Source organism: Cupressus sempervirens, chromosome 3 (genome assembly GCF_028749045.1).
Source record: "Cupressus sempervirens isolate cs-2001-9-10 chromosome 3, ASM2874904v1, whole genome shotgun sequence".
NCBI lineage: Eukaryota > Viridiplantae > Streptophyta > Pinopsida > Cupressales > Cupressaceae > Cupressus > Cupressus sempervirens.
In genome coordinates this window covers 859,224,860-859,247,189 of record NC_143120.1, presented here as the reverse complement: position 1 = coordinate 859,247,189, position 22,330 = coordinate 859,224,860, and positions in this window count along the sequence as shown.

Sequence of the window (22,330 nt, the reverse complement as noted above, 5' to 3'; positions counted from 1 at the left end):
TTTGGGGTGATCAATTTTCCTAACATAATGTCAACCAATTGTCCCACAACATGGACTATGATGGGGTCCTTTTTTTCCTTCCAAGCCTCTTTATGTAGGCATCTCTAATGGATTCTCCATAGATTGGAACATATTTAATAGCTTGGAATAGGGGTATTTGGACATGCATGTTCTTAACTGATCAACAATATCAAAAGGTTATTCCTTTGTTTGTATAGGTTTACTTTGTATGAGCTTTTTGGGAAAAGGAAGGTTCACTACTGGTTGAGCTTGGACTAAGATAGTGACATTGGTTGGGTCAACCTCTTTAGAGACTGGGGATTCTGATGCTATAGGAATATCTAGTATTTTAGTTATAAGAGGTGGTTTAGGTGCTAGCAAAGTTGTATAAGATCTCAGATGTATATTTGCAACACTCATAGTGTAAGCAGGATATTGCTATTTGGATTTGGCTAAGGTTGCGTAGGTAACTGTGTCTACTTTTGAGGTCTAGGATTTGTAGGTGGTGGCATTAGAGTAGGTTGTGGAACTAGGGGTGGTAATTGTGGAGTACCAGTATTTTGGTTAGGTGACTGTTGCGATCCCCTCCATTGGTTTGTAGACTACCAATTCCCTTAGGGTGATTTCCATTGGTTCTACTAGTTTTGCTAGTAGTTCTACTAGTTCTACCATTAGTTATTCTATTGGTTGGGCTAGGATGGTTGGGAATTCTGAGGCCATTAGGGCTGTTGTGAATTTTTTTTCCCAACATTATTCCAATTAGGTTGATGATATTGTGGAGGACCTTGGGGATTACAGTTTTTCCATTGATTACCATATGAATTTGAATTTTGAAAAGCATCCTAAGGTATACCTTGATGTTGGGCCCATGGCTAGCATTGAGAATAAAAAAATACTTACTCATCATCTCCATCTATCTTGAGGTACTCAGTTGGAAGATGTTGGTTCTCCATACTTGCAACCAGTTTCCATTTGAAATCCTTCTTTTGCTTCTAGCAATGAGGGTAGTATTTAGCTAGTTGTAACTCAACTTCTACATACTTCTTCTTGGCATTCATTGTGTCAAGATGTGTAGCAACATAATTTATGATGTCCTGCTTGAAATTTGGTAATAGGTTAGGTATATCAAGCTTTGAAATACCTTGATTGATTCCTTTAGTGACTATGAAACAAGGTTTGTGGCCTTTCTTCATAGTTGATATTGAATATTTTTGATAGATCTTCTTGAGATCATCCCAAGAAGCTTGATATACATCACCACCAACCATCAAGTCTAGTGCTTCTAGACAGTTATCATTAACACCTCTCGAAAAGACTAGCTTTTGTAAATCCTCAAAAAACACATGTTGAGGGTTCTTCTACAATGTATACAAGAAACATGAAACATAGTATTCCAATTTTTCTTCCTCCTTTTTTGATATCCTAAACATATCATCTCCTCTTGAACCAGATGCTTTGCAATACTCTTTATATTTATCCAAAAATAGAGTTTGCATTTCATCCCAAGTTCCTGCTACATTGGCTCCTAAGCTCATGAACCATCGTAAAGATGACTTTTTCAATGTTGCTAGAAATAATTTGAGCTTATGGGCATCAATGTTATAGTCAAAACTATGATAGAGTATGTCAAATTCAAAAAATAAAGTATCAGGGTCTTTGGTTGCAAGGCCATAGAACTTTGGAAGAGTAGCTATAAGTATATTCTTGAGATTATCAGTATTTATGAGGTTTGGGAGATGAAATTGAAAAGTAGGTTGTGCCTATATTGGAGGTATTAGATTATGAGGTTGTTTCTAAAAAGGAACATTGGGTACTAGATTATTAACAACTTATGGATTCAGAGCAGTATTATCAAGGAAACTTGCCAAAATTTCAGCAAAAGGTTGAAGACCACTCATATCTATAGGTTCTACTCTTGAGGATGGTTTTGTAGGAAAAATAGGGCTTGCATCTTCAAAAGGAAACTCAACTTCTTCTTCTTCAATTTCCTCATTCAAATTAATAGACTCCCATGGAAGAAATTTTCCATATTCATCTTGTCATCTTCCTTTTTGATGCATGCAATTGAATTCTTCACACTAGTGAAGAAAGCTTTAAAACTACAAATTTCTAAAAACTTTAACTAAGAACTATGAATCAAGAATGCTCCTACCTTGACACCGTCCCTAGCAATGGTGCCAAAAATGACCTGTCTTAATCATGCTCAAGGCCATACTTAGGAATAATGTATTGAATCTAAGGATTATTTTTCCTCACCATGAGGTGAATTTAATCTTGTCAACCTAGGGACATATACCTGAAATGGTTGGTACAGTATGTGCACTAGGTCTCTTAATGAGTTATTATGCTTATGCTACAGGAAAGTAAAATGCAAGGAAAATTCCTACACTAGTGCTATGGGAAACTAACACACTTAACTCTTGATTGAAATGAATACTGGAAATGCAATGAAATGCTAACATATATTCCAACTCAGTTCATCTACTATAACTATTCTTACAAATGTTGTAGGAACGTTCACAATGTTAGGATAAACCACAAATAGAAATAAAAACTACATGCAAATATAAATAATAACAGAAAATAATAGATCACACAGAAATGAACACAAGGCACCAAGATTTAACGTGGTTCACCCAATCACTGGGCTAAATCCACCAAATAGCAAGTCCAATCTTATTACAATCCAGTGATTACAACCTGATTACAATTCGTAATCCCTTACAGCACAATATTGCCACAAGAACCAATTTTGCATCACAACATAATGAAAATACCCAACCCTAAACCCTTTTATACAAGTATTAAACCACTTTAGGGTTATAACATGTTGGCCATAATCAGCCATAACTTTAGTGGCGAATCTACGAATGGCGAATAGTACTCTACGAATGGTGAATAGTACTTTCCTAACCCCACTAATTATGAAGTATGTAGAGTACTTTCTTGATTAGTCACCACAATCTAACAATCTCCCACTTGGAGACTGATCCTATAGCAATACCACTACCACATGGGGCTCCCACTGGATCAAACCAACCTGGACTCTACTATTCTTTTATTCATGTCCAGTCTAAAAGACCAACCAAAGTTGAAGAGGAGTTTAGCTTCTCCCATGTTACAACCTTTGTCAACATATCTATGGGATTGTCATTAGTACTTATCTTCTCCAACTTTAACTATCCATCCTCCAAAACTGACCGAATGAAATGGTATCGCAACTCAATGTGTTTGGTCTTAGAATGCAGAGCTGAATTCTTAGCAAGATGAACAGCACTCTAACTATCTGTGAACAAATAATTATCCTTCTGAGGATGTCCCAATTCTTCCAAGAAGAACTAAATCCATATCATCTCCTTGGCTGCCTCTATAGTAGCAATATACCCTACCTTTGTAGTGGATAGAGAATTTATCTTCTGTAACCTAGAAACCCAGCTCATAGCTGCCCCACCAACAGTAAAGACATAACCTATAGTACTCTACCTGGTATTAATATCCCCTACCAAATCTGAGTCAACATAGCCCTGTAAATTAGTAGTAGAGCCCCCAAAGTGTAAACACTTATTGGATGTTCCTCTCAAATATGTGAGAATCCACTTGACAACATTCCAATGCTCAAATCCTGGATGACTCATATACCTGCTAATGACTCCCACTGCATGTGCAATATCTGGCCTAGTGCATACCATAGCATACATCAAGCTTCCTATAGCTGAAGCATAGGGTACGTTGGACATCTTATCCTCCTATTCTTGTGTCTTGGGACACATCTCCTTAGTCAACTTCAAATGACCAAGTAAAGGTGTGCTGACAACTTTAGCATTCTCCATAGAGAAACATTGCAACACCTTCTCAACATAATCAGCCTGAGATAGTGTTAATGTTTTTTTCTTCCTATCTCTACAAATCTTCATACCAAGGATTTTTTTGCTGCCCCCAAATCCTTTATAGCAAATGCATGTGCTAACTGGCATTTTAGCCCCTTAATATGATCCATGTTAGACCCAGCTACAAGCATATCATCAACATATAAACATAAAATAATGTAGCTATCATCATCCAACCTCTTAAAATAAACAAAATAATCTAAATGACACTTGTTATAGCCATGCTCATGCATAAACTTGTCAAATTTCAGATACCATTGCCGAGGTGCTTGCTTCAAGCCATATAAACTTTTCTTCAATTTGCACACTAAGTTCTCCTTACCTTTGAGCTCAAATCCTTGTGGCTGAGCCATTTAGATTTCTTCATCCAAATCACCATGAAATAAGGCTATTTTAACATCCAACTGATCTAAATGAAAATCTTTAGTAGCCACAAGACTTAAAATAGTACAGATCGAAGTCATTTTAATAACAGGAGAAAATATCTCATCAAAGTCAATTCCCTTTTTCTGTGCAAATCCTTTTACAACTAACTTGGCCTTAAATCTTTTCTTACCTCTTTCCTCTTCTTTCAACCTATAAACCCACTTATTCTGTAAAGCATTTTTACCTATAGGCAACTTGCACAAATCCCATGTCTTATTCTTCAGCAAAGAGTCCACTTCATCTTTGACTACAGACTCCCACTGAATCTTAGTATCCACTTGCATAGCTTCATCATAACTTTCAGGTTCACCAACATCAGTAAGTAAAATAGAATACAAAGAGGGAGAAAATCTTTGTGGAGGTCTAATTTGTCTTGTTGACCATCTAACATTCACTAGTGTGTATGGTATTTGTTGTTGCAATTGTTTCACATCATGAGGAATGGATAAAACATTAGCTTTTGGAGTATCATCCAACACTACATAATCATCTTCTTTCTTCTCATGTTGCTACAACAGATCTTTGTACAACACTTTCTCATTGAATATGACATCTCAACTTCTAACAATTTTATGATTTTCAGAATTCCAAAGCCTATAACCAAATTCATTAATGCCATATCCAACAAAGAAACATTTCTTTGATTTAGCTTCTAGCTTGGTTCTATTTTTCAGAGTCTATATGAGCAAAAGCTTCACAACTGAAGGTCTTGAGAAAAGAATAACTCACCTTCTTACCAGTCCATGCCTCCTCTAGAATACCACAACCCAAAGGAGTAGAGGGACCTCTATTAATCAAATTTATACTATAGTATTGATAGCCTCCGCCCACATGTGTAAAGGAAATTCAGCATGCAACCTCATGCTCCTTGTGCGCTCCATTATAGTCTTGTTCATGTGTTCAACCACTCCATTTTCCTGTGGAGTCCTTGGAATAGTTTTCTATCTATGAATACAATTAGTGGAGCAATAATCTTCAAATTCATGACTGCAATACTCACCACCATTATCAGATCTAAGACATTTTAATTTCTTACCAGTCTCATTTTCAACCAAGCATTTCCATTTCTTCAAAGTTTGAAATACATCAGATTTCTATCTAAGGAAATAAACCCATAATTTTCTAGTTGCATCATCAATAAATGTAACATAATAATGAGAGCCACAAAGGGAAGATACCTGAGCTAGTCCCCATACATCTATATGCACAAGCTCTAATTTCTCCTTTTTGTTTTCCTTCCCAGTCTTTACAAAACTCATTCTCTTTTGTTTTCCATACACACAACTTTTACAGAAATCCATATTAACACATTTTAGACATGGTAAAACTTTCTTTGAATGAAGTACTTTCATAGCTTTCTCACTCATGTGCCCAAGTCTATTGTGCCACAGTGCTGTATCAGAATCTACAATAGCTATTTGTTCTCCCTGCTCAACTGTAGCAATTGTTCCTAAACATTCATTTTTCTCAAAAACAATCAAAGTAGAAGGAATAATATGACCTATACAAAGATATAAGGTTCCTACTTTCACACCTTTTGCTACTACAAGGGAACCTTTTGAAACCTTCCAATTTTTATCATTAAAAGTAACTACACAACCCTCATCAGTGAGTTGCCCTATTGTAATTAAATTTGTACTCAACCTTGGAACATGTCTTACTTCATGTAGTAGCCAATGATTCCCATTTTGCAACTTAATCTTAATTTTTCCCTTTCCACCAATTTGACAGGGTGCATTATCCCCCAAATAAACAAGCCCAAAATCCCCTTGGACATAATCAATGAAATAACCTCTATGAGGTGTAGCATGAAATGAAGCACCAAAATCTAAAACCCATGAATCATCAACACTTTCTAAAGACAAAAGAAAAGCATCCTCTTCGAATTTGTTACTTACCACATTTTCCTCCTTGTCTCCATATGATTTATCTCCTTCATTTTTATTTTGATTCCAACAATATTTCTTTTTGTGCCCTAGCTTCCCACAATACTAGAAATCATTTGGTCCTCTTGATTGAGACCTCCTCCCCTTTGACTTTCCTCTTGACTTTCCATGATTTCTAGAGTTACTTCCTCTCTCAGTCATTTTGCCCCTGCTTTGTGCATTCAAAGAACTTCCTGATGTAGATCCACTTAAGGATTTTCTACGAGTTTCCTCACTCAAAATAACACTGATCACATCATCATATTTTAGGGTACTAGATCCAAGAAAAAAATTACTCACTGGCATTACCAAGCCATTCCAACTTTCAGGTAAAGAACACAGAATCAAGAGAGCCTTAATTTCTTCATCAAAATTGATAACCAAAAAAGATAGCTAACTATTAATAGTATTAAACTCATTTAAATGATCTACAAAAGATCCACCTTCTACCATTTTCATATTAAATAAATGCTTCATGAGAAATACCTTGTTTGAAGTGGAGGGCTTTTCATACAGTGTCGCTAGGGTTTTCGTCAAATCTTCATCCGTCTTTGCTTTTGTAATATTAAATGCCACGGATGGTGCCAAGCATAAATGAATTCTTCCAAGTGCCTTTCTGTCCAAAAGATCCCATTCAACCTATGACATAGTTCCCTGATTCTTGGCTTTTCCTTCCAACAGCTTTCATAAATCCTTCTGATATAGATAGTCTTCCATTTGCATCTTCCATAACTGGAAGTTTTGCCCATTAAACCTATCAACCCTCAGCTTACCCTCATCTACCATCTCTCCTACTCAACCATGAGACTCTCACTTAACCATGAGACTTTCCTACAAAGGATAACTAAAAGACAACCTTGCTCTGATACCACTTGTCAGGATAAACCATGGTCAGAAATAAAAACTACATGCAAATATAACCAATAATAAAAAATAATAGATCACACAAAAATGAACACAAGGCACCAAGATTTAACGTGGTTCACCCAATCCTTGGGATACGTCCACCAAATAGCAAGTTCGATCTTATTACAATCTAGTCATTACAACCTGATTACAATCTGTAATCCCTTACAGCTCAATACTGCCGCAAGAACCAATTTGACATCACAACATAATGAAAATACCCAACCCTAAACCCTTTTATACAAGTATTAAACCACTTTAGGTTTATAACATGTTGGCCATAATTAGCCATAACTTTAGTGGTGAATCTATGAATGGAAAATAGTACCAAATTTTTTTTTTTTGATCAGTCACCACAATCTAACACACAAAGTATGATGCTATAGGAAGAAACTCACAACTTCTACTTGCAAAACTAAAAATGCTTGAAAATAAATCTATACTACTCTAATCTAATCCTCCTCCCAAGTGGTCCCCCTTGGTTGGCTTTTTCTAATCTACTAACATAGAATGTAAGCTAAGAACTATTTCATAATGTTTCAAAAATTCATTACATGGGAACAATACATAGAACTGTAAAAACAACTCACTGCAAGAGTTAATAGTTTGTTTTCATAAACTTTCTTCTTCTAACCCTAACAAAATTGGTCTGATCCCTATAAATAGAAAATTGACACTTATTTCTGAAATAGAAAAGAAAAGAAACTAACTATAAATCTACAAGAGAAAATTGAAGGAAAGATAATAGCTCAAGGCAGGAATAGTAAAGTCTAGACAATAGCTTTGACATAAATAAATGTAGAGAATATAGCAGGTCTTCATAGCTCCTCCATGCTTGTAGCTATGTCCTTTGGTACTATTATGACTTTTTTCCACTGTAGCTTAATGTCTTTTCTCCTCAAATGCTATTGGTTGTCTTCAACATTCCCTGTAAATGCTTCCAACCATCTTCAACTCCTTTTTCTAATCAGGTTAGTTATTATGTAGAGATATTTGCAAATATTCATTATCAAATTAAATTCAAATATGAGAACACACATTCTAATGGTTATATGAAATACTATATTATATATAATATTGGCAAAAGATGACATACTATCTACCCATAGGTTAATCATTGATTTAGGTAAACATAAGTTCACAAATGTCTGGATGAAAATAAAATAGTGTTTAAAACTATCATAAAATAGAGGCAATAATTAGCCTCATCAATCCATAAAATTTGTATTTGTCATGTTTTGATAGATGGAGGTGTTGGCCTTAACATCTATTCTATTAGTCTATTAACTCAACATGTCTATTATGAGGATTCTATTAATCCTCATATGATAATCATCATAAAAGAATATGCCAAAGTAGAAAGAAAACACAAGGGACTTTTTCAGCACCTATCAGAGTGGGACCTCTAGAGAGAGACATAATTTTCCAAGTGCTTGACATACCATTGGGTTATAACATGCTAATGGGTAGACCTTGGAGACATGATACATAGAAAGTTCCTTCCACATACCACTAATGCATAAAATTCCTATTTCAAGGGGTGGAATTGACCAAACCCAAAAATGTTAGTTATGGTTGCAATATGCCCACTTAAGTTACAAATAGCTTTGTACAAACTAATAGAGAGGCTATTGAACACCATGTTGAAAAGATGAGAAACATGGAAAATTATTTTAAACTAAAATATATTGGCATGGGGGAATACAAAATAGAGACTATACAATCCTTTACATCACTCCAACCATCTCCCTAATAGTGTGGGGGACCTTTTGAAGAAAAGGAACCTTCTCCTACACCACCTTAAACTATTCATGATGATACTTTTGTATAGACAACGATACCTCTAGAAGATAAGGATGAAGATAGAGCCATTTTTTCTTGCCTATATAATGGATAAGTCACATTAGATATTGGAATCCAAACTTCTAAAATAACTATTGAGAGATATGAGTGAGGCCTTAAGATAATGAAAAGGCTAGGCTAGAAAGGAAAATATCCTCTAGGATGAATCTCTAAAGGATTGATGAACCCCATTGAAGCTAGATTTAGAAGACCTCAAGATGCAAAAAGTCTAGGCTTCAATAAAGTGTCATTTCACCTAGGGATAAAAAATTTTGTGCTAGAGCCTAATAGTCCACTTGAACCTAAGGATTAGTTAGAACCTAAAAATTAGCAAAAAAGATTAGATGGGGAGGATAATTTTCCTTATTCCATTCCAATAAAACTTGCTACACTATTTACAGGTCTTGATGATTTCATCATCCCATGAGTTAGTACTACTAAAATTGATGGTGATTATGATGATATTTCTTCTAATAATCCTCCAATAGTAGAGAGGCTAAGAGATATTCAAATTGAAAACCCTAACTATCAAGGTAAACTATATGTAACTCCACAATTGGGACAGGGTGAATCTAGTTAGGATCTAAGTGTTGGAAAAAAATGAACAAGATCAAGGAGACAATGAAAGTGGAGAATAGTACCCATGGTTGTCGAAGAATACATAAATCTATCTCAATGTAGTACTAATTATCATGAGTACAAGCTCTCTTAGATACAATTGTCGAAAAATATATAGAAAAGTGTTGACAATTGGCTAATGGAGATATGTAATTGTTGTCATTTATGGAGACACATAATGTACATGCTCACAAGAAACCTCAGAAATATAGATACTTAACTTTTGGTACTTAAAAAATTATCTAAGTGTGGAATTTGGTATATAGCAGTGTATTATTTTATTTATAACTTGTTTTTGATGTCATATTATGACTAGAAAAGCTAGATGGAGATTGTATACATGTCAATGATGATGTGTATATTCTTAGAAGTCAATACAAACTGTATGGAAGAAAGATATACATGTTTTTATGAAACATGACAGTGGAATTGAAGGAAAGGATTTTTTTACACAAAATAATTACTTGTCTAATTAGGGATGACATCTTAGATGTTTACTCTAAGTTGAAAAAGTGCATTCTAGTTTTAGCTGACCTAGCAACAATTTGTGTAAAGGCATGGTATTTATGTTAAGGACATCTTGCGATAAGAAGTGTAAGTGATATCTTGAAGAAGTTATGTCGAGCAATTATATATAAACTTTTGTGAAAGTGATATATGAAAGTTTTGTATAAGCTATTTTGTAATCTGAGATCAAGCTAAAGATCAAAGATCAATCAAGGAAGAAGTTACAGTATTTATATTGTAGAAGTTTGATTACTTTTTTGGGTAGTGAGATATTCTTGTAATTGGAAGTTCATGTTTGGGCAGTGGGCTCATCTTGCATCTATTGTACAACAACTCCTAACAAGGTTGAGATCTCCTAATAGGGATTCAAAGTCTCCTAATAGGGACTTCTTGTACTGAATTCACTCATTAACTCCTAATAGGGTCCATCCTCTAACAAGGATCTTATATATCAGTATATTATCTAGTGGGCATCATCACCACTGGGGTTTTCCCCTAGCCAAGTTGTCCCTAGTTAACAAAATATGTCTTATGAGTTATCTTTATGCATGGATACTATTACTATTCAACATTACTTTATTACTTTGTTATGTATGGTTTAAAGTAAGAGAGAATATCCAATTGGTGACTAAAGTTTGTAGATTACTGATTCACCCCCTCTCCCCCCTAGTAATCCCTATTTCTAACAATTTGTATCAGAGTGTATTTATTCTAAAGAGGCTTAATAGTTTGAGTAAGATCCCTATGGATATGGAATAGTTGATGAAGAACCTTGAAGAGGCACTTGAAAAATTTGATCTCTTTACTAAAGAAAGAGATAAGTTGAAGGACAGATACAAAGACTCCAATGTATACATTGGACATTTGAAGGAAAAGATTAAACATCTCAAATAAAAGCCTAAATCTACTGAATCTAAAACTAGTGATGATGACCATTCAAATCTAAAGATAGAATACAAGATCTTGAAGCATGAATTGAAGATTACAAATCTAAAGTTAACTTTGAGAAATGATCCTAGCAAAGTTGAGTCTAATTTGAAAACTGAAAATATAGATCTAAGAACAAGTCTGGCAAAGAAGACATCTGAATTTGAAACATTGAAAGAAGATCATGAAGAACTTCATAAATATAATACTATTATGACAGGTGAATTAACTAAGTGCAAGAAAAAACTTGAGAAACTTTATTCTAGCAGAGAAAATCTTGATGATTCAATGTCAATACAGAGACTTACTTATGCTAAGACTAGTCTTGGATATCTATTTAACATGTATACAAATAAACCTTAGATCAGATTAGATCCAAAAGAAAAAGGAAAATCTGATGATAAAATTGAATCTAGTCAATCTTTTGATAAACCTAAAGAAGTTGGACAAGACAAGGAAGTTGAAATTTTGGATGAACCAAAGCAAGTAGAATCTCCTAAAGAAACTAGGTATGAATTTAGAGTTAATTTTTTTTCATGTAATGAAATAGGTCATATGAAAAGAGATTGTATAGACAAGTCATTTAATCATGTTAAGGATTTTTATTATCATAATTGTCATGGTATGGGTCATAAAGAAATTAATTTTAGAAAACTTAAGTATGATAATGATAGAAGAAATAGTCGAATGTGTAGAAATACTAACCCTACAAATAGAAGAAGATCTAATGAAAGAACATTGAGAGAAGGAAGACCTTATGAATACATAAGATAGATCATGCATTATAAGTGTAACAAATTTGGATACATAGCTCAAAATTGTCATGCACCTGATGATCACTAGAATCTTATAAGTAGAACACTAGAATGTCAGTTATGGAACAACTTTGGGCATACAAAAAAGTATTTTAGAATGGACAAAAAGTTTGGAGATAGAAGGAATAATGGAAGAAACTTTGGGAACAGAAGGAATAATGGAAGAAACATTAGAAATGATAGAAGGAACCATGAAAGGAACTCCAAAACTAAAAAAGACAATGAGAAACAAAGGAATATAGTCAGTGAACTTTGAGAAGAATTAAATGAGGCATTTATAAAATGATTAGACGTCCTACAGATAAGATATTGGATAGTGGAAACCTTATAATGAGGACATTTTAGAATGAAATGAGACAAAGATTTAGAATTGCACCTACAATTTTAGATAGATTTAAATATGAAATTTGTGTTATGGTTGATACAAATTTTACTTATATTCGAGTAGTAGAACCTTGGGAAACATTTCTTGATCCCTTAGGTTATGAATTGAGTGATGATATTATAGTTGGATATATTTATTTTTTGTTGAAATTAGAGAAGGATAAAGAAAAATATAGATTTGGAACATATGATGAGATTACTCAGTCATCGCATCAGGCATCCTTAGAGAAGCTTTCTCACAAGAAAATAGAAACTATTATGAAGAAAGCTTTATCAGAGGTCGGTATGATTGAGAGTATGTTTGAGGCAGTCAGGAAAGCCATGAAACAAGGCATACTAATCAACCCTTGTTAGTACCTATTATAGAGACATCTTTAGAATAGACTATTCCATATATAGTAGTGTTCGATGTTCAACCAAGTGAACCAAAGAGAAAATATGAGATATTAGTGGAAGAAATGACTGCACATACTAAGAGGGTCAAGTAATAAGCCACTGGACCAAGCAAAAAATAAAAGACATTATTGACAATTATTGAGGCTAGCAATGAAGAAGAAGAAGAACAAGAAGTTAAGAAAGAAAAGAGGTGATAATGTCTAAGCAATCAATAGGAAAATATTTCAACATTGGAAGCTAAAGATAGAAAAGATAAACTCATCTATTTCTATTGAGGGAAACTTTGTTCAGATGAACAAATTTGTATAACAATTTTGATAAAGATCAGATTTCTCTAATGTGAGATGCATTATAGAAAATAATCTAAAATTGAATGATATTGAGGGAATAGTAAACTGAAAGGTCTATGATAGACTTATTGAGAAGAATGCACTAGCAAGAGAAGAAGATTTAGAACTTCGGAAGTCTATGCTAAGAACTATTTGCAAGAGTGATGATGAAGAAGAGATTAAGAAGTTATTGAGTAATCTTGTACCTTATGTAAGAAGTAAAGTGAGACCATTTTTTTTTATGGTGGGTGAGGAAGACAATTTAAGAAGTGAGATTGAAACAATACTAAGTCAGATGTTGATAGAATCTAAGGAAACATCTCCACTAGCACCCAGAAACTCAAAAGTGTCACTGAGTGGTGACATTGTGTAGATAGATCAGACCAATATTACCATTAACATTAATGATACTAACCCATTTTAAGGTCCTAAACTTAATGAAACTATTACCAAGGATATTGAAGACAAAATAAGGAAAATTGAAGAGGAAAAGAAATTACTAGAAGAAGAAAAGCAGAAAGCAGAAGAGGTCAAGCAAAAATTGCCTGAGGATGAGAAGAAAAGAAAGGAAGAGGAGAAAAAGAAAAGAATAGTAGAAGGAATAAGAAAGAAAACAAAGGAAAATAAGAAGAAGAAATTGGAAGAGGAAGAGAAGAGAGAAAATGAAAAGAAAGAAAGAGAAAAGAAAGAAGAATAAGAGAGAAGGATCAAAGAGGCAGCCAAGAAGCAAAGGGAATATGACACTAAACCTTCTAGTTCATCTAATCCCCTTTCATTTGTTAGCCTAACAATTGATGATGATGATCAAACTGATTTGATCTCATCCCTGTCAAAACTCATTCAGAAGAACAAAATAGTGAAGAGCCTGTAGAAAACCTTAATGGAGGTTACTAATAGATTACATAGTACTCTAATAGTAAAACACATAGAAGTAGATCAAGAAAAAAGGGCACATACAGTGCTAAATTTATTTGATGAAGAATTTACTAATTTATTAAGTGTTGCAAAAGAAAAGGCACAAATTTAACATGATGCTAAATTGTTTAGCACCATTTGCAAAAATATTAAAAATGATTTGATAATTCTTGATACTTGTATCAAGGAACTTCGAAAATGTCAACAAGATGGCAAGGTATTGTATATTAAGTGTACACTATCACATAAGTTGAATAAGGATCTTGATAATCAGATTGGAGGAAAGTTGAGTGAGCCAGAGGCTCTATCTAGCTAGATCAACATCCATCTTGTAAGATTGATGATTTTGAAGGACAAGTATTCACAATGATATTAGGAACTAAAACTTTAGAAAGAACATATTTTGAAGAGAAAGTCATATTTCAGAGAGTCTATTGCTCTAAAAGTATCTTTCATTGAGAAATAGTTGGAAGAATGTGTCAAGGCCAAGGACACTTATTCTAAATTTTTGTATTCAAACTTTAATCCAGTTGAGATTGCATCATATGCCTTATGTGCAATACTCACCTCTATTGAAACAACCAACAAGACATGGACTAAAGGTATGGATAGCCTAAAAGTAAAATTTGATGATTACATGAAGATCCTATCAGCTTAAGATAGAAGGACAATATTTTTTACAGTAGATGGATAGTTTTTGGATAGTTTTTTGACATTTTGATCTTTGTCATTGATGTCAAAGGGTGAGAGATACAATGGAAAATTTTTAATTAGGTAAAGAAGAGAAAATAATATCATAAATGTTGGGTGATGCGACACACTCCCCTACCCACATGTGGTTAATTATGTGGTGTTCCATGTTCACTGACAGTCATGGCTTTTGGTGCAACGGTAAATGGGCCTGACAATTGGTATCAGAGCCTGGTTTTGGCCTGGTCATGGGTTCAAATCTCCCCGGTGCCATCTCGACCCGCGTAAGAAGCTGGTATGTGCGTCGAGGCGGAGATTGTTGGGTGATGCGACACGCTCCCCTGCCCACAAGTGGTTAATTATGTGGTGTTCCATGTTCACTAACAGTCATGGCTTTTGGTGCAACAGCAAATGGGCCCTACAATTGGTATCAGAGCCTGGTTTTGGCCTGGTCATGGGTTCGAATCTCCCCAATGCCTTCCCAACCCGCGTAAGCACCTGGTATGTGTGTCGAGGGGGAGATTGTTGGGTGATGCGACGCACTCCCCTGCCCACAGGTGGTTAATTATGTGGTGTTCCATGTTCACTAACAGTCATGGATTTTGGTGCAACAGCAAATGGGCCCTACAATAAAGTATATTATAAGAGGGGACATATGTAAAGATGGAAAAATTGTAATAGATGTAATGTTACTGTAATACTATTTTGTTAAGTTTTTGTTACTTAGCCAATTTTCCCTATTTTGTTGCCATCAATGCCAAATGTGGAGATTGTTGACGATTGGCTAATGGAGTTATGTAATTGTTGTCATTTATGGAAACACATGATGTACATGCTCATAGGAGACCTCAAAAATAAAGATACTTAGCTTTTGGTACTAAAAAAATTGTCTAAGTATGGAATTTGGTATACAACAACGTATTGCTTTATTTATAACTTGTTGTTGATGTCATATTATGACTAGTGAAGGTAGAAGGAGATTATATACATGTTGTTGATGATGTGTATAACCTTAGAGTTAGTACAAACTATACAGAACAAAGATATTCATGTTTTAATGAAATAGGACAACAACATTGATGGAAAGGATTATTTTGTTTACAAAATAATTACTTGTCCAATTAGGGCTGACATCCTAGATGTTTACTCTAAGTTGGTTAAGTGTATTGTGGTCTTCATTGACGTAGCAAAAATTTGTGTAAAGGCATGGTATTTGTGCTAAGGACTCCTTGTGATAAGAAGTGTAAGTTCTATCTTGAAGAAGTTACGTTGAGCAATTGTATGCAAACTTTTGTGAAAGTGATATATGTGAAGTTTTATATAAGATATTTTTTAATCTGAGATCAAGTTGAAGATTAGAGATCAATAGAGGAAGAAGTTACAATATTTATATTCTAGAAGTCTGATTACTTGTTTGGGTAGTGATCTCTTCTTGTAATTGGAAGTGAATGTTTGGGTAGTGGGCTCATCTTGCATCTATTGTACCACAACTCCTAATAGGGTTGGAATCTCTAATAGGGATTCAAGGTCTCCTAACAAGGACTCCTTATATTGAATTTTCTCATTGACTCCCAACAAGGTTCATCCTCTAACAAGGAACTTATATATCAATACATTATCTAGTGGGCATCATCCCCACCAAGTTTTCCCTTGGTAAGGTTTTCCCTGGTTAACAAAATATGGTGTTATGAGTTTCTTTGTGCATGGTTACTGTTACTATTCAGCATGAATTTATTACTTTGTTATGCATGGTTTAAAGTAAGAAATAATATCAAGTTGGTAACTAAAGTTTGTAGATTACTAATTCACCTCCCCTCCCCCTCTTTGTAATCCCTATTTCTAAGAACAAGATCTACACATATTAAATTAGATTAAAGTAGGCAAGGGGTATAAGGTTAGGTTTGATGAGTTCAATTCCATAGATTTCAACTTCTCTTCTTCAAATGTCATTAGGAATTAGAGGGGTTTTAACATGCCTCTAAATGAGATTTCTTCAGGGATTGACTTATTGGTCCACAATTTTGACAACTATTCCATGAATGAAACATAGCTATTTAATTCTCCTTCACTCTCTATCTTGAGCTCATATATTTGGACCTCTAACTCTACATCTAGTGAAGTCCTGACATTCCAAAGTGACTATGCTCTTCCTATTACTTAAAAACTATTAAATCTATGATTGATGGGGAGCTTCTTTAGCTAAAAGCTTCTAGTTCCTCCTAGTCCACTATAGGGTCTTCTCTCTTAACCCTAACATAGAGGATCCCTCTATAATCCCCTTTCTCCAAAAAGTTCACCCAACAATTCAAAACTTCAATGCAACTCTCCTAATTCACCTCAAATACAATATTTGGCTTAGAATGCCAAAACTTAGCCAAGAACACCAAGTACCTCAACAACAAAGTAGAACACTCATAATAATGTTCTTAAATCATTACCCATCATTATGCACCATTCTTTCAAGGTTCTCTCACCCAAATCACCAAATTAGCTAATTAGGCCTTATAGCCCTAAAAGCCCCTATTAGCCCTCCTATAAATAAGGAAAGAGCTATAACTCACAAAAACCCTCAATAAGACCTCTTGGTATATACTAGTATTTTGTTCCCTACAACCAACCCTTGAAGATTTTGTAGGTCTAGGGTTCTAGTAATGCACGTACTATACAAATTTAGAAAACCCTACTTTTAAGGGTTTTGGTAGCAATGTTGGTATTTTCTCTCTTGCAAAAATAAAACTCTATACCCATCCTCCACCTTTGAGTTTAGATTTCCTTACACATTTCTCGTATCTTACAAATTAAAGATTGACCCATTCCAATTAGCTATTCTTCATAAGAACACTTTACAAGCATCCCCTTGCACCTTGCCAAGCTTGCTAGTTTTCCTAGGGCTCATTTGCAAACATAGAAAATGACCTTCCACAATCTCCAAAAACCATATTTAAAATATGTATAGAAGCTACTACTTGGTCTCCAAGAGCCATGGTTATTAGACCAAGGACACTCAAGCTATAGTATATTCCATGGTTGATATTCAAAACTAGACATCGGGATTAACTAAAGAAAATAATTTTCTAAACCTTATTTAATGCCTACTAAAAAAAAGAAATATCACACAAATTCAAGACATGAATAGAAGAATCTACTTCATCAAAAAATACCTTCCATTCAATCCAAAAATCCAACCAAAAACTCAAAACTATGCACAAATGCCCAAAAACTATCCTACACTAAATGTTTTCCATACACCCAACTGTCCAACCCTTGGAACTGGGTTGGAAAAATATTAAATAAACTTCTCCTTTTCTCTTAGTCTATTGTTTTAATCATAACTACCCCAAATCATTAGTTTTGAAAAACCACCGAAAAGTTGTCAAGCAATTTTGCAAAAGTGCAAAGTTGTTAATGCAACTTTTTGACAATTTTTTTGCAATTTTTTTCCTAGACTCCCCAAAATTGAAAAGAAAGTTATCAAACCTCCTAGGATGACCTTAGAACAAATAAAGTCCATATTCCCACAACTCTTTTCCCCTTTTCATGGCATTTTACCTCATTTTTCCTCCTAGAGCAATTTTTGCAATTTTCTCTTACTAGAACCTAGTAAACCAAATTAGACTCCTAAATCAAAACCTATCACCTCAAACCTCATAAGCACCCCTTGAGACTTTATAATTAGTCCTTATTAACCCCATGGTTGGTTATAAAATCCAAAATCCAAAAAATAGAATCAGGGTTTGACCTTACCCTAGGTGCTCCTGCACCATTCTCCCTTGCATGAAGAAGTTAAGGTAGTATTGGAGATAGGAACTTAGTTTTGATGCCCACCATCTTGAAGTGACCCTCAATAATTCAAGTTTCCTTAGCCTAAGGTAAACCCATCTATTCCACCAAATTCTCCTTGTAGACCTTATTTCTTGCACTCTTCTTCACCCTGCAGTCTAAAATCATTTCAACCTATGGTTTCTTCTTTTCAGGTATGTTTATATCTTCTACATCCTTGTTCAACTCAACCTGATATTCTATGTCATCCATCTTAGGACCTTTGTATGGTCCTAGGTCTTTAACATTGAAGATTGGAGAAAGAGGCTTGTCCTTTGGTTTATCTATCTTGTAGGCATTGGGTCCATACTTCTTTAGGAGCTTGCATGGCCCAATCCGCCTCATCTACAATTTTTCAAGGATTCTATTTTATGGCCTAGCCTTGTTGAAATACACCATCACCAAGTCTCCCACTTGAAACTACAATTCTCTCCACTCTTCATCCTTCTTCCCCTTCAACTTTTGATTGGCTTACATCAAAATTTTCTTCACCTAATCATGTGCCTCCTTCATTGATTGTAAAAAGTCATCAACTTATCCACTGATCTTGTCTTGTGAGGTTAGGTCCTTGTTGGGCAGTCATTTTACACAAGGTAAACAATAGGAATCCATTACACAATTCCTTTCTTGAAAAGCTAATCTTTTTGGGATCAACTCCAAGGTTCAGTATTTGTCTTGCAATGTACCAAAATCTGATCAGTTGAAGATGTTAGTGTAGTTTTTTATTTTTCCTATTTTGCTAGGTTTTTACTACACTTTTAATAATCTTGCTTAGGTTAATAAAGCATGTCTTATTAGGTGAATGGTTGTGAGCTATCACCTTCCTACATGTGAGCATCCATTAGCTATCTTCGAAAGATACTTTGCTATCTTTAGTTCGATAGATGGTTGCTCTTCATTGGTTGGTGTTGCCACCTCCTCCCTCTTCCTAGCCTATATAAGCATGCTACCTGGCTTGTATTTGGATCTCTTATTTTTTGCATCCTCTTAATGCTATTTTGCTTCTAGCATTTGCATTAATCTCTTGGAGACTAACTCTATGATGCTATTTTGATTTTGTATCATTTGCATTCATAGTTTAGATATTTACTCTTTGCACTAGTTTTCTAGGTTATTAATCTTATCAAATTCTAACATGGTATCAGAGCTTTTCTATGTGCACGAGTAGATTTCAGTTTCCTTATTTGAGAGATTCGGGGGGGGCAAATAAAATTTATTGTAGTTTTTTGAAAAACAAAGTATTCTCTTCTCTTGCATCTTTGGATGATCCTGAGAATTAGAAAAGTTTTGACAAAAAATGATTTTTCTCTAGGGTTTCAATCTCAAATCTGACAACCAACTTGCATATTTGGAGTTTTCAATCAGTTTTGCAGGTTCCAACATGCCATTGATGGAATTAGGAAGCTGATCCAACATTTTCATGTCATATTTTGGTTGCTAGGGTCATTTTTTAATTTTTGGAGCCATTTTTTACTATTAAAGGCATCCAATTTACACTACAGCAACATCTTTTGTACATCAAAAAGAAAAATGCTTTCTGGGTTTTGTTCACAGCCCTAAAAAATCGTTTGGGTATCTTTTAAATTTTGCATGCAAGCTATATATTTTGCAAAATCGAGCATGCAAAGCTATAGCCATACCCCTCTCCGTTGGCAGTTGCAGATTTGAACGTAGTTTTCAAATGTCTCGATCTTGCTCATACAGACTCTGATTTTGATGATTCTTGTTATGAACTTGGATATTTTTTTGTGCTCTATCCACTAGTGGAGTTGTTTTTTTATTTTCATGCATGAATTCTTCAGAAATTGCAGATTCTCAGTCGTGACTGTGCACAATTCTCGTTTTGGAAACTTCAGAGGATCATAACTTTCTCATATGATCTCGTATCGAGGTGATTCTTTTTTGAAAGTGCATGATTTTTTGAGTAGATCATAGTGGTGCTATTTTTTCCTTGATTATTGTGCCCAAGTTTCACTTTTAACATATGCTCTTCATGAGGAGGCACTGTCAGTTTTTCTTCCATAACTTGAGCATACAGATGTATTTTTTCAATCTAAAAAATGCGTCAGAAAGCTGGTTCTAAGATGGAGATAATGGTATATGTTTTTTTGATATTTTCTATAGTTTGGTTGCCTATTTTGGCAGTCAAAGCCAAATGTTCTATTTTGCCTTTCGGGAGCCATATCTCACTTATTCAGACGCTTTTCTAGGCTCACCAGATATCGTTGGAAAGCTAGTTCTATGAGTTATTTAGTTGCAAAGGTCTTTTATCTAGATTCTATGCTAGGTTCTTTCTCCTTTGAGTTTTTCACTTTCGCACTCTAAAATCTCTTCTTCTATTCTTTTGGCTCACTCTTCTTTTTGACTTCTGAGCATTGTATGCTTCTATTCTGTTGCATTCCTTTTTCTGTAAACACACTGAGATAAAGTGCCTACTTTTGTATATCTAGGATCTTGTACACCTTGTGTTTGTTTGTACTCGCACTCAGTTATAAATTGCCATGGGGGGTCATGATGTTTTGCCATTTTGTGCTCATCCACCTTTGTCAAGTGAATTTTTCTTCCACGACATTAGCCCATGTAGTGTGTCGGTGACACCACCCTTTATCCTGTGCTTGTACTTCTATTGCACTATTGGTGTTCCTGATTCTTCTTCTTGTAGATGTTTTTGGCATTGCATTTTAGTGTTCCTATCACCCCTCTCCCTGTTTAGTATAATGGGGGGCTTCACCTGTTAGTTCTATTACTTCTTTGGTTCAGTTGAGTGATCTACGTATTCAATTTTTGTTCCTATGTACTAGGCGGATGCAGTGGCTAGGCACCTATGCATTTCGGTGAGATGGTTCATCTACTATATAGACACTCATTCATTCCTACCTTTGGAGGTCACCTCTTCAATTGATTAGCTCTTCAGATTTTGTCTTCTCTACCTGGTCATTCACTATTTCAGTGGGGGTTCCAGCAATTTCTTCTGATAGTGTTTGCAGCTTCATGCTTCAGAGATGCTTCATGCTCTTTTTTGTTCCTCTTTTTTGGACATTTCCTAGATTGGAGGCTTAGTTTCCTTCATCTAGTTCTTTTTCTTGTATTGGGTACCTGATCAGGCCTTATTGTCGGGACCCATTTTCCTACTTTCATAGCTTTGCTAGGTTAGCTTCCTCCCAAGCTTCGCTTATGGGGGGGTGTTAGTGTAGTTTTTTATTTTTCCTATTTTGCTAGGTTTTTACTACACTTTTAATAATCTTGCTTAGGTTAATAAAGCATGTCTTATTAGGTGAATGGTTGTGAGGTGTCACCTTCCTACATGTGAGCATCCATTAGCTATCTTGGGAATATACTTTGCTATCTTTAGTCCAATAGATGGTTGCTCCTCATTGGTTGGTGTTGCCACCTCCTCCCTCTTCCTAGCCTATATAAGCATGCTACCTGGCTTGTATTTGAATCTCTTATTTTTTGCATCCTCTTAATGCTATTTTGCTTCTAGCATTTGCATTACTCTCTTGGAGACTAACTCTATGATGCTATTTTGATTTTGTATCATTTGCATTAATAGTTTAGATATTTACTCTTTGCACTAGTTTTCTAGGTTATTAATCTTATCAAATTCTAACAGAAGATAAATGTGATTGTTCATGAGGAGGTCGTTGTTGGTTCTACTATGATCTTAGAATGAAGTAAATCTCTTTGTTGTCTCAAAATCACACACAAATGAACAACATTTTTTTATTTTTTTATTTTTTAATGAATGCAATTACACCAATGCAACTAAAATGAGTTCTTATTCTAACAAGGGGTTAGCAAAGAAAATAATGAAACTGAAAAAAAATAACATAGAATTGAAAAAACTTGATATTAATATCCTAAACAAACATAAGCTACTAAAAACAACATGCTACAAGTTAAAATTTCAAAGAAATTGGTAGGAAACCAATGAAAATAGGAGC